This window comes from Dermochelys coriacea, chromosome 4 (genome assembly GCF_009764565.3).
Source record: "Dermochelys coriacea isolate rDerCor1 chromosome 4, rDerCor1.pri.v4, whole genome shotgun sequence".
Classification (NCBI taxonomy): domain Eukaryota; kingdom Metazoa; phylum Chordata; order Testudines; family Dermochelyidae; genus Dermochelys; species Dermochelys coriacea.
Window position 1 is genome coordinate 686470 of NC_050071.1, and position 17360 is coordinate 703829.

The window sequence follows — 17360 nt, forward strand, 5'->3', positions numbered from 1 at the left end:
AGGGATATGCTGGCCACCCTTCGCAAAGCCCCCATTGGCTTGAAGCGGTGAACTGCAGTCAGTGGGAGCCGCGATCAGCTGAACCTGCGGACGCAGCAGGTAAACAAACCAGTCCAGCCTGCCAGGGGCATTCCCTGAACAAATGGCAGACTGGCTTTGAGAAGCACTGCAGCAGAAGACACAATCACCTTTGGCCTAGGCATGTACCCCCAGTCAATAGAACCTGAGTGTTACTTGGTCCAGGGTCTTCTAACATCTGAGGTGCCCCCAGAGGGTATTGCATGGGCCAACAGTAACACCCGCCACTGGAACCTCTTGGGGACCAGGAGTTGGGCTCTAATCTAGTTTCTCTGTGTGTCTGTGGTCACCTGATACAATGTCTTCTCCTGCAGATTGAAATGGGGCCATAGCTTCCTCAAGCTTCATTAACACTGACAAGCTTTACATAGATCTGGCTTAGTGTTGGGTCCTTCTTCTGGATGCTGATAAAGTCCACCTCCATCATCACAGCGCCCAAGGCTTGGGGGTTAGGATTCCCCTTCCTCCCCTCTGACAGTCCTTGTACAGAGTGGCCTTTTCCAGTGTCATCATCGTAACCCCTTGCTTGATTCAGGGTCCTCATCTCTGGGGGAATGGAGTTCTGCCCCCAGGGACCTCCCTCTTCCCAGAAGTGTCAGTTGCCCCAAGTTTTCACGATCTCTTCAAACTCCTCTAAATCCCACCTCAGAATCACTGGTCTGTGAGAGTGTGCAAGACTACAACCCACATCATCTTAGTGTGCCCACTTATCTTGAGTTCAATTTCTTTCACAGGACATGGGTGTACATCTCCATGGACACACTTGAGGTAAACTGTGTCCACATCATCTTCTGCATTTACCAGCTGTTGCCAGACCATGGTCTGGTGAAGTGAGCTGTAGCTCACAAAAGCTTATGCTCAAATAAATTTGTTAGTCTCTAAGGTGCCACAAGTACTCCTTTTCTTTTTGCGAATACAGACTAACATGGCTGCTACTCTGAAACCTGGCTATACCCTGAGTCTAGCACCATCGCAGACTTTCTGTTGACCAAAAGTTTAATGGTAAGCTTGGCAGCCCCTCTCTTCCTGGCCCAGCTGTCTGCCATCCAGGTTTGTTTGTATGAGCAATCCATAAAGGGGAAGTTATGTCAGAAATTACCAGGGCATTCGCAGGAGTAGCAGGGGCTGGCCAGGGGGCTCCCCCTCTCCCTACATGGCATCCAGGGCTCAGACTTCTCAGGGGCCTCTTCTCTCATGCCAGGTGAGGGCTTGTGGGTCTTATCAATCTGGGACTTTGTGCCAATGATCAGGTCCAGGCCCCTGCTGGCCCATGGGTCAAGGCCTGAGCCCAGTCGCCCACATGCGTATCATCCCCAGTAGCCTTGGGACCTCCTCAGGCATGACACTTCTAGTCTTAGAGCCACTGACATGGGTGGCCTTCCTATAGTGCCTTCTGCCAAACGTTCCAAGCCAGTATCCCTACTTCCATCTGGGGGTACCTGGGTGAATGGTTCCAGAGCCATTTGTTCCAGTACCTGTTCCCCTGTCTACCTTTCCAGTTGCAGCCACCTCCAGTAATGTTCTTTGAGGTGCTGAGTCATGGCCTGGGATCCAGCGCCTACAGGGAATCTTTCTTGATAGTAGCATTGGTGTTGCATTTCAGGGGTGATTGCAAAGGCATCCAAGATGGTGGTTTAAATCTGGTGTAGTTCTGCACTTCTTCTGGTCTAGACCCCGATATACAGTCTGGGCCAGGAGTATCCGATGTGGAGCCAATAGTATGGCCCACTGCTCTGGGGGCCATTGCACCACTGCGGCCACCGTCTTGCAGGTGATCAGGAATGTCTCCAGATCATCGCCAGGGCCCATCTTTGTCTGTTTCACTGGGGGGGTTACTGGTAACTGGGGAACTCAGTCCTTCTGCAGCCAGACCAGAGCTGACCCCCTGTGACTGGAGGAGGGTGATTACTTGTTGGACCAGCCATAGTTATTGTTGTTGTTGTTGAGCTGCCAACTCCCATATAAGCTGTTGTTGCTGTGCAGCCTGCTGGTGGTGAGATGGGTGGCCACCCACTGAAAGAGCTGTAGATGCTGTTGCTGACTTTTGGTCAGGCACTTCAACATCTTATCTATCTCCATAGCTCCCCATCACTTGTGTCCCCTTTGCTTTCTTTGGCCTCCCTCTCTCTCTCTTTCTCTCTCTCTCTTCCTTTTCTCTTTCTCAGTCTTCCAGCAGAGCGGGGTAGTGGTTCCTGCATTCTCAACCAGTTGTGATTGGAGGGAAGGGGACAACACAAGAGAGGGTGAGGCCCCAACTGATCCATCCTCCCCATTCTGCCATCACCAGCTGCCCCAAACCTAATGTGTCACCCAACGGGCTCTGAAAAATTGTGGCAGATCTGAAAAGTCAGTTGCAGTCTTTCTGGTTGCCCCACTATTTCTCTGAGGCCTAACTTGCCCTGGAGGATCTGGGCCACCCTCTAAAAGTTGAAAAACAAAAAGTTGGAGCCATAAATGGCTTCAAAGTGCACCATGCCCAACCAGTGGCAGAAAAGCCACACTTCTAACTAAAGTCACCCTCCTGTCCCACAATAAATGGGAGGCCATTGTGTTCAATAGCAGCAGTGCTCATGGAGCAGGAGGAATTACATGGCAGAGGAAATTTCCTGCAGCCAAAAGATAGGTCTTGAGCATGACAACTTTCTGGGCTAATGACAAAGTTCACTTACGCCACTGACCGAATTGTTCCTCAGAGGTCAACAGCTACCTCTCCCAGGTCATGTTCTCCATGTTGTTGCTGACCCCAAACAGTACCCCCAAGATGTTAACTACTGTGGGGGGGTTTCCATCTTGGCTGGCTACTGCTCACAAATCCCTGATGGGTGAGGGAAACCCCCCTCCAGGGTCCAATCCCACCCCCAAGGCCCTAATCTTTTCCAGGTTCACCATGGCTCTGGCTGCAGCCTAATACTCCTCCAATGTCACCAAAGTCCAGCAGTCACTTGGGGAACTTACTATCATAATCACATCATCTGCATGAGCGACCACCTTCAATGCATCAGCTCCATCACTCAGTCCCACCAGGCTCTGGTCAAGACAAACCATGCCCTGCACTGCTCTACTGCTGTGGAGAACTCTCAGAAAAAGGTCCAAGGAGAACACACGCAGAAGGTGGTTCAAGGGACAGCCCTGTTGTATGTCCTGATTGCACAGGGATTTTGTTCCCTTGGCAACCGTTCACTAACAGGCAGATCAAGGCCTGTTTGTACAGCACCTGCAGCCATCCGATAAAGTCCTCAGGAACACCATACTGTTGGAGTACTTGCACAAATAGTTTAGGTTGACTCGAGCGAGGGCCTTGAATTGTTGCAGGGCCAACTGGTACCCATCCCACTGCCTCCAACCTGCAAATTTGCAGACCTCCCACATGCTGCCTAAGGGATCTGTGACAGTCTGAGCTTGCAGCACGTTGGACTGACCACAATGCATCAGCCAGTCTACTACCCCTCCCAGACTGCTCTTGAGTAGATTTTGTAGTTGGTATTTAACAGGGCAATGGGCCTCCAGTTTTGCATTTCAGCCAGGTCTTTCATCTTGGCCAGCAAAACCAGGATAACATCATATTGTGATGGACCCACTTCCCTCACATCACATTCCTTGATCGGCTCAATAAAACTCCACTGGTTGTCTCCTGACAGCAGCTGTGAGCAGTTCCTGGCTAAGAAGAGAGACTGCTCCTGCGCCGGCTGAGCAATGTCCCGGCCCTGGAACAACTCCGCATAACAGGCCTCCATGATGGCCAACATTCTACTGTGGTCCTGCACTACCATATCTGCAGGTCCCACCCTGAGTCCCCGGATCTCCATACTTTGTCTCCATTCCCTGTAGGCTGCTAAGATATCTTGGGAGGCTGCCTCTTTTTTCACTCAATGATCTCACTCAAATTGGGCCCGCTGCCACCTCATCTCCCAGACTGCAGCCAGTTGTCCCTTGATATGGTCGTGCAATCGCATGTTGACTGGCTCCCCTGCCTGGATGGTCTTGTGAAAATCCCACAGGCAATGCTACAGGACTTGGCACTTTTGGTATTCTTTAATATTGTGATGTTTACCCGACCAACTCCTCCTTTACTGACTCCCACCAATCCCCCTGGTTGCCATAGAACTGTCTGATGGTGTCTCGTTCGTCCAGCACTGCCTGTGCTCTCTGCTCACCCCTTTATCTTGAAAGCTCTGGATGTTCCAACTTCCAATATTCTCTGCCATGGGTCAAGGAATTTCCCACGTTCAGGCACATGGTGAGTGCAGCTTGATCAGAACAGTCCATTGGCACTACCCCACACTGAGCTGTCAACATGCTTTCTTTTGCACAAATCTGGTCAATGTAACTCCATGCCTGTCCCTGCAGAAAGGTGTACATCATCTGTGTCTGGTTTGAACATGGAGAAGAAGAGTAGGAGGCTACCACCTGCCCTTCACTGGCTCCACTGAGCAGAAACACATCCCTAAGCCAAGCTCCACAAGTGAGCTAGGTTGTGCTCATCTTTGAAGAGTTTCCCCTGCTGGTCAGGAAAGCAGGACCATCAGTCTTCAGGCCAGTGGACACAATTAACCTCCTCCCTCCCCTCCCTGCCCCCAAAAAAACCCCAAACACCATGAGGCCCATCGGAAGGGATCCCAGTCCTTCAATAGTTCTTTTTCCTTTGACATCTTAACTGGTGACCAGACACACAAATATAGTGGTAACCAGTGCAGCAGAGCACAAAATCCACCAACTATGCCATCCCCGGTTGGAGCTCCACCACCTTTTGTACTCGCACCGTGAATGTGAAGAACAAGACTCCAGCCCCCTCATATGGGCCCTTCCTCCAGTCTCCCTCTGCCCAACGAGTTCCCTAAAGTCGTTAATGTGCATTTCCTGCACGCTCACCATATCCAGGTCGAGATGCTCCAAGGCACTGAATATCAAGCACCTCCTCCTGGGCCCCTGAATCCCTGCCACATTCCATGTGGCTACTGTGACAGATGGAACTTCCCCCATACTGCTGAGTAGCTGTGAAGAGAAGTTTTTCTCCCCCAAACCCTCCCTGCATTGCCCAGAACTCCTTCTGGCACTGTCCCAAGGGGCTGCTCTGCCTCACTCACTTCCTGCCCTGTTGGGTCAACCAAAGAGTCACATGGGAAAGACACCTCGCAACCCTCTGCACTGCCCTCCAAAAGCATGGGAGAAAAACACTGATGTGAGGAGCCTCCCACCGACTCCTCTGATCTGCCAGAGTGCCTTTCTCTGTAGACAAACGCTCACCCCATTCTAAGCAGGCCACCTCTACTGCTGCAGATTCCTCTTCCATCCCTTCCCCTTCTGTCTTTTCTTGGCCCAATGCTGCAAAACTCTTTTCTTTGGGGAGCGAGGTACTGCCTTCCTCAGTCGCAGCTGGTGTGATACAGTCACATGACCCTAACACAGCTGGTGGGAGATTAATAACCACAGAACACTTTCCTTCCCACCTCTTCCTTTGGGAAACCTTCATGAAAATCTCCCCAATTACTCTGCTCTCCTCCTGCCTGTCCATGCAGAGGTCAGGCAACTCACAATACAGCTGGGCCCTGTCATCCTGGTTACATGGGGTTTGTTACTCCAGGTGGCACATCGCCACCAGCCTCACTTGACTGTACTACTGTGCCTACCCACTGCTTTCCCACGCGTCTGCACTAGCTCCTCCAGGCTCGCTACGCTACCGCTGGGTCCGCTGCTCTCCCCATCCATGGGGCATGAACTCTCCACTCCTTTAACATCTGAGGCTGGTGTCTGCTTGGCCACTCCTGTATCCTTGCTGCCTGACCATTCTGCATCGGTGTGCATGCTCTACGCTATCACCAGTGCACCTCCTCTTGCACATGGCACGCCTCTGGGCAGGTGCAGTACACGTGCTCTCACCTCCCACACAAATGACAAATGACAATGGATACCCTGCCAGCAGTGCTCCGTCCTGTACTCCGGGGTCTTACAGCAAGGGCGAGAGCACCCACAACGGAAGTGCTCATATGAGCCACAGCTGAAACAGGCCTCAGGCTGTCCTGCACATCAGCAGTAACCCCACTCTGACCCAATGTAAAACATGTTAAGAACATAACTGTCAACTCTCATCCCTCCAAAACTCAACTGTCCCCTGAAATTCACCTGTCCACACCCCGAATGAGTCATGCACCCTGGCCAGGGCCCGGAGAAGAGACGGTAAACTAGTAAACCAGGTTTGTTTGTTTGTTTTTGTCTTTCTTTCTCTTTTAGGTTTATTTAGGTAACTTTACTGAGTAAGTTGGGATTGTGTGTCTGGGGACTGTTTGAGCCTTTGTTCCCTTGATCACCATTGGTCAGGGTCAATCATCCTAGTGATCACCCTCCCCCTGTGTGATTAATGAGGGGATAGGACTGACCTAGCAGAGAAGGCCTTAAAAGCCAGAGGCTAAGCGACCAGGGGAGTTTGAGAGGGAGTTTGTAGGAGGGAGTCTTGAGAGAGTGACTATAGTCTATAGACTATAGTCTATAGACTATAAGGCTTTTGATGCAGTCTTGCATGACCTTCTCATTAACAAACTAGGGGAATACAACCTAGATGTAGCTACTATAAGGTGGGTGCATAATTGGTTGGATAACCATTCCCAGAAAGTAGTTATCAATGGTTCACAGTCAGGCTGGAAGGGCATAATGAGTGGGGTTCCACAGGGATCAGTTCTGCATCTGGTTCTTTTCAGTGTCTTCATCAATGATTTACATCATGGCATAGAAAGTACACTTATAAAGTTTGCAGATGATACCAAGCTGGGAGGGGTTGCTAGTGCTTTGGAGGATAGAATGAAAATTCAAAGTGATCTGGACAAACTGGAGAAATGGTCTGAGGTAAATAGGATGAAATTCAATAAGGACAAATAAAAAGTACTCCACTTAGGAAGGAACAATCAGTTGCACACATACAAAATGGGAAACGACTGCCTAGGAAGGAATACTGCGGAAAGAGATCTAGGGGTCATAGTGGACCACAAGCTAAATATGAGTCAACAGTGTAACACTGTTGCAAAAAAAAAGCAAACATCATTCTGGGGTATATTAGTAGAAGTGATGTAAGCAGACATAAGTCATAAATATAAAGGGAAGGGTAAATACCTTTAAAATCCCTCCTGGCCAGAGGAAAAACCCTTTCACCTGTAAAGGGTTAAGAAGCTAGGATAACCACGCTGGCACCTGACCAAAATGACCAATGAGGAGTCAAGATACTTTCAAAGCTGGAGGTAGGGAGAAACAAAGGGTCTGTGTCTGTCTGTGTGATGCTTTTGCCAGGGACAGAACAGGAATGGAGTCTTAGAACTTAGTAAGTAATCTAGCTAGAGATGCGTTAATTATGATTTCTTTAAATGGTTGAGAAATTAGACTGTGCTGAATAGAATTAATATTCTTGTCTTTGTGTCTTTCTTGTAATTTAAGGTTTTGCCTAGAGGGATTCTCTATGTGTTGAATCTAATTACCCTGTAAGGTATTTACCATCCTGATTTTACAGAGGTGATTCTTTTACTTCTATTAAAATTCTTCTTTTAAGACCCTGATTGTTTGTTTTTTCATTGTTCTTAAGATCCAAGGTGTTCACCTATGCAAATTGGTGAGGATTTTTATCAAGCCTTCCCCAGGAAAGGGGGTGTAGGGTTTGGGGAGGATTTTGGGGGGAAAGACGTTTCCAAGAGGGCTCTTTCCCGGTTATATATCTGTTAGATGCTTGGTGGTGGCAGCAATAAAGTCTGAGGGAAAAAGGAAAATAGTTTGTACCTTGGGGAAGTTTTAACCTAAGCTGCTAAAAATAAGCTTAGGAGGTTTTCATGCAGGTCCCCACATCTGTACCCTAGAGTTCAGAGTGGGGAAGGAACCTTGACAACATAAGAAGTAATTCTTCCACTCTACTCTGCGCTGATTAGGCCTCCACTGGAGTATTGTGTCCAATTCTGGGCACCACATTTCAGGAAAGATGTGGACAAATTGAAGAAAGTCCAGAAAAGAGCAGGAAAAATGTTTAAAGGTTTGGAAAAAATGACCTATGAGAGAAGATTGAAGTAACTGGGTTTGTTTTCTCTGAAAAAGAGGAGACCGAGAGGGGACATGATAACAGTTTTCAAGTACCTAAAAGATTGTTACAAGGAGGAGAGAGAAAAATTATTCTCCTTAAGCTCTGAGGATAGGACAAGAAGCAATGGGCTTAAATTGCAGCAAAGGAGGTTTTAGTTGGACATTAGGAAAAACTAATTCCGACTCAAGGAATATTTCCAACACACCTCTAACCAACGTATTAACCCATAGGGACCTTCCTACCAACACTACAAAAAGAAGGATTCTGGGTGGACTCCTCCTGAAGGTCGAAATAACAGACTGGACTTCTACATAGAGTGCTTCCGCCGACGTGCACAGGCTGAAATTGTGGAAAAGCAGCATCACTTGCCCCATAACCTCAGCCGTGCAGAACACAATGCCATCCACAGCCTCAGAAACAACTCTGACATCATAATCAAAAAGGCTGAAAAAGGAGGTGCTGTCGTCATCATGAATAGGTCAGAATATGAACAAGAGGCTACTAGGCAGCTCTCCAACACCACTTTCTACAAGCCATTACCCTCTGATCCCACTGAGAGTTACCAAAAGAAACTACAGCATTTGCTCAAGAAACTCCCTGAAAAAGCACAAGAACAAATCTGCACAGACACACCCCTGGAACCCCGACCTGGGGTATTCTATCTGCTACCCAAGATCCATAAACCTGGAAATCCTGGACGCCCCATCATCTCAGGCATTGGCACTCTGACAGCAGGATTGTCTGGCTATGTAGACTCCCTCCTCAGGCCCTACTCTACCAGCACTTCCAGCTATCTTCAAGACACCACCAACTTCCTGAGGAAACTACAATCCATCGATGATCTTCCTAAAAACACCATCCTAGCCACTATGGATGTAGAAGCCTCTACACCAACATTCCACACAAAGATGGACTACAAGCCGTCAGGAACAGTATCCCCGATAATGTCACGGCAAACCTGGTGGCTGAACTTTGTGACTTTGTCCTCACCCATAACTATTTCACATTTGGGGACAATGTATACTTTCAAATCAGTGGCACTGCAATGGATACCTGCATGGCCCCACAGTATGCCAACATTTTTATGGCTGACTTAGAACAATGCTTCCTCAGTTGTCATCCCCTAATGCCCCTACTCTACTTGCGCTACATTGATGACATCTTCATCATCTGGACCCATGGAAAAGAAGCCCTGGAGGAATTCCACCAGGATTTCAACAATTTCCATCCCACCATCAACCTCACCCTGGACCAGTCCACACAAGAAATCCACTTCCTGGACACTATAGTGCTAATAAGCGATGGTCACATAAACACCATCCTATATCGGAAACCTATTGACCGCTATTCCTACCTACATAGCTCTAGCTTTCATCCAGATCACACCACACGATCCATTGTCTACAGCCAAACTCTACGATATAACCGCATTTGCTCCAACCCCTCAGACAGAGACAAACACCTGCAAGATCTCTATCATGCATTCTTACAACTACAATACCCACCTGCTGAAGTGAAGAAACAGATTGACAGAGCCAGAAGAGTACCCAGAAGTCACGTACTACAGGACAGGTCCAACAAAGAAAATAACAGAACACCACTAGCCATCACCTTCAGCCCCCAACTAAAACCTCTCCAACGCATCATCAAGGATCTACAACCTATCCTGAAGGACGACCCATCACTCTCACAGATCTTGGGAGACAGGCCAGTTCTTGCTTACAGACAGCCCCCCAACCTGAAGCAAATACTCACCAGCAACCACACACCACACAACAGAACCACTAACCCAGGAACCTATCCTTGCAACAAAGCCCATTGCCAGCTCTGTCCACATATCTATTCAGGGGACACCATCATAGGGCCTAATCACATCAGCCACACTATCAGAGGCTCGTTCACCTGCGCATCTACCAATGTGATCTATGCCATCGTGTGCCAGCAATGCCCCTCTGCCATGTACATTGATCAAACTGGACAGTCTCTACGTAAAAGAATAAATGGACACAAATCAGACGTCAAGAATTATAACATTCAAAAACCAGTCAGAGGACACCTCAATCTCTCCGGTCACACGATTACAGACCTGAGAGTGACTATCCTTCAACAAAAAAACTTCAAAAACAGACTCCAACGAGAGACTGCTGAATTGGAATTAATTTGCAAACTGGATACAATTAACTTAGGCTTGAATAGAGATTGGAAGTGGATGGGTCATTACATAAAGTAAAGCTATTTCCCCATGTTATTTCTCTCCCCACCCCACCCCCCCACTGTTCCTCAGACGTTCTTGTTAACTGCTGGAAATGGCCCACCTTGATTATCACCACAAAAGGTTTTCCTCCTTTCCCCCCCTCCTTCCTGCTGGTAATAGCTCATCTTAAGTGATCACTCTTCTTACAATGTATATGATAAAACCCATTGTTTCGTGTTCTCTGTGTGTGTATATACATCTCCCCACTGTATTTTCCACCGAATGCATCCGATGAAGTGAGCTATAGCTCACGAAAGCTTATGCTCAAATAAATTTGTTAGTCTCTAAGGTGCCACAAATACTCCTTTTCTTTTTTACGGGATATCTGTGCTGCTCAAACAACTCCCAGAAATGACTTGTGGTCTATGTGCGAAGTGTCAGCCAATCAGGTGGGGCTGTCACTCATGAGCCTTAGGGCAGGATTTCCTGCAGGGCTCAGCCTCTCGGCTCCCTTCGGTGGCAGTGTTATCTGGCCCTCTGGTGGTTACTAGGAAGCAGCGCTTTTCTGCAGACCTGAGTTCCATGCCCCTGGCTCCTTATAGCTGGAAACAAAAATCATTTCATTCTTTGAGTAACAAAATAATGCATTAGAGTACCTGGCATCTGGCTTAATCATCCACCAGCTCCCCATTTTCTAAGTGGTGCAACAAGTGTGCACTCACTCTTCCCAGACTTTCTCTCGTGCATTTGATCAATCCAAAATGGGATTCAGCTCCTCATTAAAATACCCCCCTAGAGTAATATCCCCTTCCCCCAAACTTCCTAGCTCCCTAAAAAACAGATTAAAAAAAGAAGCTTGGCCTTGATTGGGGGTATATGTATTAACTAAGGAGAGAAATTTACCTTTCAAGGACCCCTTATTAAAGCTTGGAAAAAATATATTTCTTTGGAAGAAACACAGATTTCAGCCAAAATGATCGTTTTTGTGATGAAAAACATCAACAATCCATTTTGGCACAAGAATTCATCTTTTCCAGACAAAAGTTGATTTTTCCTAGTAAAATGCTTTCAATAATACTATTTTTCATTGGAAAAGCATTTTTTAACAAAAAGAACTGTTTTGATAAGCTTCACCAAAAAAGTGACACCACACTGGCCAAAGGAGGACTGAGTTTGGGACTACTGTTGACACCTGATAAGTGTGGGAGCCTTACATCACAGATTTAGTTAATTGCTGGTTTCCCAAATCCATTCTGTTTTCTTCTTCCTCCATCCCCACTCCTCTCCCTCAATAAAGTTCTTTTTTGTTGTAACCTCTGGATTCAGGGCTTGTCTACACTACCAAGTTTTGTCAATGAAATTAATGTTGACACAAAAAAATCGACAAAAGCAAAGTCACCAAAGCGTGTCTACATTTGCTCCCTCTATCCACAGATCATGTCCACATTTGGGGCACCATCATCAACAGTGTGAGCAATGCACTGTGGGTATTTATCCAACAGTGCCTGTGACATCATCTGTCGCTAGGTGTTGTGGGAACGTGGAAATGGAGCGCAGCACATCTTGGGACGTGCAAAATGTCCCGTCATGCACTGCTTTGTGTCCCAGCCCTCCAATGGTTTCTGGCTTCCTTTCGTGCCATTTTTCCAACTGTCTGTCTTTGTAGTAAGAAAAGCAGTACTTGTGGCACCTTAGAGACTAACAAATTTATTCGAGCATAAGCTTTCGTGAGCTACAGCTCACTTCATCGGATGCATTTGCAGCATCTACAGTGAGAGAAGATGGATCCCGTACATCTCTCCTATGTGCTGTTAGCTGTCGTGAGGATATGGCAGCAGTTACTCGCAAAGTTGTTACTGATAGAGGAAGACTCGAAGGCGCCCGACATTCTGCGTGTTATGGACAGCAGCAACATACTGCTTTTGGCATTCACAAAGCAGCTGCATACAGTAGACCATCACTTTTGGGCTAGGGAAACAAGCACTGATTGGTGGGATCACATTGTCATTCAGGTGTGGGATGAAGAGTAATGAGTACGGAACTTTAGGATTCATCAAAGCAACATTCCTGGAGCTATGTGCTGAGCTGGCCTCCAACCTGCGGCACAAGGACACCAGAATGAGAGCTGCCCTTTTGGCAGAGAAGCATGTTGCAATTGCTGTGTGGAAGCTGGCGAATCCAGACTGCTACCGGACAGTTGCAAATCAATTTGGAGTGGGGAACAGTGGCCTGTACAGAAATCTGCAAGTGGGGACATTCTTTCCAGACCACAAGATCACAATGGGGAATGTGGAAATGCCCATAGTGGTCCTGGGAGACCCAGCTTCCCCCTTACAGCCCTGGCTCATGAAACCGTACACAGGGCACCTGGACAGTAGCAAGGAGTGTTTTAACAACAGGTGCTGCATGGTAGTTGAATGTGCCTTTGGCTGTTTGAAAGCTCACTGGAGGTGTCTCATTAGCAGGCTAGACCTTATAGAGGATAATATTCCTGTGGTCATAGCCGCGGGCTGCACTTTGCATAATCTGTGTGAATCGAAGGGTAAAATGTTTGCTCCGGTGTGGAGCACTGAGGCAGAGAGCTTGGCTGCACAGTTTGAGCTAGGGCTATCAGAGGAGCCCAGAGGGCTGCTATTAATACCAGAGAGGCTTTGAGGAAACGCTTTGACAATGAGGGGCACTAACACATCTGCTTTGGAGTTGCTTCCCTGGTGCATCCATGTACAATTTTGAGGCCAAATATCCATGCAAGAAAATGCTTTAGAAGTCTGTGCCCAAGACTGAATTGATTGCTATGCAATTTTGTAGAACACAGAATAAAAACATTGTACCATTAAAAACCTTTGCCTTTATTGACTTTTAAAAAGGGCAAAACCTCACAACTGTGCACATGTCCAGCTCTCATTGTCCAAGCTGTGCGAGAGGGTGGACCGATGGGGAAACCGAGGAGTATCACCAAGTGAAAAGGAATGTTAATTGCTAGTGGGCATAGAGGGGGGATTGCTGGGCAAAGAACTGTGCACGTGCACAGGCTGCGGTGGAGGTCAGCCACGGATCTGCTCCCTCTGCAGCTTTATTCCAGACCTGAGCATCTCTGTTTGCTCCTCCATCACTTTTATCATCTGCTCAGTCACTTCCCTAGCGAACTCTTGATTCTCTTTTATGTCCTGCCTTTCAGCTTCCCAGCACTCTTTTCGTTCCCTTGTGTGTGTTTTAGAGCGCTACAGCACCTCTCTGAACATGTCTTCTTTGCTGCGTCTCGGCTTCTTTCTTCTCTGCCGAAGGAGGTCGGCAGGGGTGTGGGGTGTGTTCCTCAAGGTATCAGCTGCTGTGGACAATGCACAGAAGAGGGACTATTACATTCCAGCAAACAACTGAAACATTTCACTAACAAGAACCTTTTGCCACTAGTAGCAATCATTTTTTCCCTGACTCTAGGTAGGCACACATCTCTGCAAGCACCCAAACCACGGTGAGTGTTGGGGTTGTGGGGGACGGTGGTTTTGTGTATGGACAAAAGACAAACAGTCACTGCTTGCCATGCAGCTTTGCAGGGAAATCATTCTAAATGTATCCCTCACTTTCCCACAGGCAGGCACCTTTCTAGCAGACATCTCACTGCTGCGGGTAAGCAGGGAAACAAGGTCACAACTAATGCATGCTTGCGGCTTTCACCTTGCTCTATATGCAGCTCAGCTATGTGCCGCTTTGGTCCCTGCTCCAGTGATTGCTGAATGGCATGGGACAGTTTCCTACAATGGGGGAAATAACAAGTCTGCACTGCCATGGAACCTGTAGCAGAGTATTAACAAATACAGGCTGTACCTCCCTGGTCCGACACCCTCGGGACCTGACCAGTGCCGAACCAGGGAATTTGCCAGACCAGGGGAGGTCAACACCCGTCTGAAGCCACCCGGGGACCCAGCCGCTCACCCCAGGTCACAGCTGCCCATGGCCCTGCCGGCCCTAGGTCCCCGCTGCTGGTGCCTCTGCAGCCACCCAGGGTCCTGGCCACCATGCCAGGTGGTTAGGGACTATTTAGAAAAGCTGGACGTGCACAAGTCCATGGGGCCGGACGAATTGCATCCGAGAGTGCTGAAGGAATTGGCGGCTGTGATTGCAGAGCCCTTGGCCATTATCTTTGAAAACTCGTGGCGAACGGGGGAAGTCCCGGATGACTGGAAAAAGGCTAATGTAGTGCCCATCTTTAAAAAAGGGAAGAAGGAGGATCCTGGGAACTACAGGCCGGTCAGCCTCACCTCAGTCCCTGGAAAAATCATGGAGCAGGTCCTCAAAGAATCAATCCTGAAGCACTTAGAGGAGAGGAAAGTGATCAGGAACAGTCAGCATGGATTCACCAAGGGAAGGTCATGCCTGACTAATCTAATCGCCTTTTATGATGAGATTACTGGTTCTGTGGATGAAGGGAAAGCAGTGGATGTATTGTTTCTTGACTTTAGCAAAGCTTTTGACACGGTCTCCCACAGCATTCTTGTCAGCAAGTTAAGGAAGTATGGGCTGGATGAATGCACTATAAGGTGGGTAGAAAGCTGGCTAGATTGTCGGGCTCAACGGGTAGTGATCAATGGCTCCATGTCTAGTTGGCAGCCGGTGTCAAGTGGAGTGCCCCAGGGGTCGGTCCTGGGGCCCGTTTTGTTCAATATCTTCATAAATGATCTGGAGGATGGTGTGGATTGCACTCTCAGCAAATTTGCGGATGATACTAAACTGGGAGGAGTGGTAGATACGCTGGAGGGGGGGATCGTACAGAAGGACCTAGACAAATTGGAGGATTGGGCCAAAAGAAATCTAATGAGGTTCAATAAGGATAAGTGCAGGGTCCTGCACTTAGGATGGAAGAATCCAATGCACCGCTACAGACTAGGGACCGAATGGCTCGGCAGCAGTTCTGCGGAAAAGGACCTAGGGTGACAGTGGACGAGAAGCTGGATATGAGTCAGCAGTGTGCCCTTGTTGCCAAGAAGGCCAATGGCATTTTGGGATGTATAAGTAGGGGCATAGCGAGCAGATTGAGGGACGTGATCGTTCCCCTCTATTCGACACTGGTGAGGCCTCATCTGGAGTACTGTGTCCAGTTTTGGGCCCCACACTACAGGAAGGATGTGGATAAATTGGAAAGAGTACAGCGAAGGGCAACAAAAATGATTAGGGGTCTAGAGCACATGACTTATGAGGAGAGGCTGAGGGAGCTGGGATTGTTTAGTTGCAGAAGAGAAGAATGAGGGGGGATTTGATAGCTGCTTTCAACTACCTGAAAGGGGGTTTCAAAGAGGATGGCTCTAGACTGTTCTCAATGGTAGCAGATGACAGAACGAGGAGTAATGGTCTCAAGTTGCAATGGGGGAGGTTTAGATTGGATATTAGGAAAAACTTTTTCACTAAGAGGGTGGTGAAACACTGGAATGCGTTACCTAGGGAGGTGGTAGAATCTCCTTCCTTAGAGGTTTTTAAGGTCAGGCTTGACAAAGCCCTGGCTGGGATGATTTAACTGGGACTTGGTCCTGCTTTGAGCAGGGGTTGGACTAGATGACCTTCTGGGTCCCTTCCAACCCTGATATTCTATGATTCTATGATTCTATGCCCAGGTCCCCGTCTGCCCCCTCTGCAGCCGCCCATTGTTCAGCCACTGGCTCCTCTGCAGCCGGCAGGTTCCCGGCCGCCGGTCTCCACTCCTGGCTCTGACCCAGGGCTCTGCAGCCGCCCCAAGCTGTGGTCCCAGCCTGGGGCAGTGAGGGGCATGGACTGGGGGACAAGGCTGGAGGTCTGGGACCCACAGCTGGGGACGGCTGTGGAGCCTCGGGTCGGGGCCAGGAGCAAAGACCAGTGGCCGGGAACCTGGTGGCTGTAGAGGTGCCGGCGGCTGAACCATGGGCGGCTGCAGAGGGTGCTGATGGGGACCTGGGCTTGGCGGCCAGGACCCTGGATGGCTGCAGAGGTGCCAGTGGTGGGGACCTGGGGCTGTATTGGAGCCCCTGGGTGGGAGCTGCCAGCATGCTCCACCTGTGCCGGACAATGGATGTTGCCGGACCAAGGAGTAGCAGTTAAGAGAGGTAGGACGTATACCTCTTGGAAACTTTCCAGAGCATCTCTGTGGAGGATTCCATGGAGATCTCGATGTCCATCAACACCCTGCTTGGCCATGCCGAGTAGCTACACAGGGCAATGTCCAGCTCACAGAAACACAACCTGCCTCCCACTTTTCGATTCCCTACACAAGCCACAGCAACTTACCCTGCATCTCCTCTCCTGCTTCCTGCTCGCTATGCACTTCAGGAGGGGAGAACAGTTCCTGGCTGCCTGCCCCAGCGGGCAACCCCGCTGGAAGCACCACATCCTCTTCTAGCTCAACTTCTTCATCAATAATGTCAGCTTCTGGGTTAGCTCCTCCTTCTGCTGCCTCCGAAGTATCCACGGGGCAATTGATGATGGAGGTGGGATCACCACTGAGGATAGCATTCAGCTCCTTATAAAAACAGCAGGTCTTAGGTGCCCCACCGGAGCAACAGTTCACCTCCCGCACCTTGTGGTCCACCTGCCTCAGCTCCTTTATCTTCGCTCTGCACTGCTGCGTGTTCCGACCATAGCCCTTTTCACACAAGCCTTGAGAAATTTGCCCATATGTGTCCCAATTCCTACAGGTGTGACTGAACAGCCTCCTCTCCCCATATACTGATCACACACCACAGCTCTGCAGTGGTCCAACCAGGAGCGTGTTTGTTGTGATAGCCAGCCATGCTCACCTGGAAAGACTCCAGGACATCAGGACACGCTGAGCCAGCAAACAGAAAATGGGATTTAAAATACCCAGGGCTTGCCACGGTGAGGGGAGGATTGTTGTTTACCTGGCTGCAGGGCAGCGGAGTTCAAACCACTGACCAGAGCGGCATGGGGATTGTGGGACACTTTCTGGAGGCCAATAAAAGCAAAAAAACCCAGGCGTGGTGTCTACACTGGATGTTTGTCAACAATAAAGGGAGGGGAAAAGACAAAAGTCTCTCATGGGGTGGAAGATTTTTG

General features: G+C 48.8%; 1 protein-coding gene and 1 long non-coding RNA gene across 2 annotated transcripts in view; both read left to right on the forward strand.

Moving 5' to 3' along the window:
* The window catches only part of LOC119854956 (class I histocompatibility antigen, F10 alpha chain-like), a 404018-nt gene that overhangs the window by 269033 nt on the left and 117625 nt on the right, over window positions 1-17360 (forward strand). The gene's annotated exons all lie outside the window — the stretch shown is intronic.
* Window positions 7907-17360, forward strand: part of LOC122460082 — a 40772-nt gene continuing 31318 nt past the window's right edge. Inside the window, exons 1-2 of the long non-coding RNA XR_006281155.1 lie at window positions 7907-7918; window positions 15284-15295. This is a non-coding gene — a long non-coding RNA (uncharacterized LOC122460082). The remainder of the gene's footprint in view (window positions 7919-15283; window positions 15296-17360) is intronic.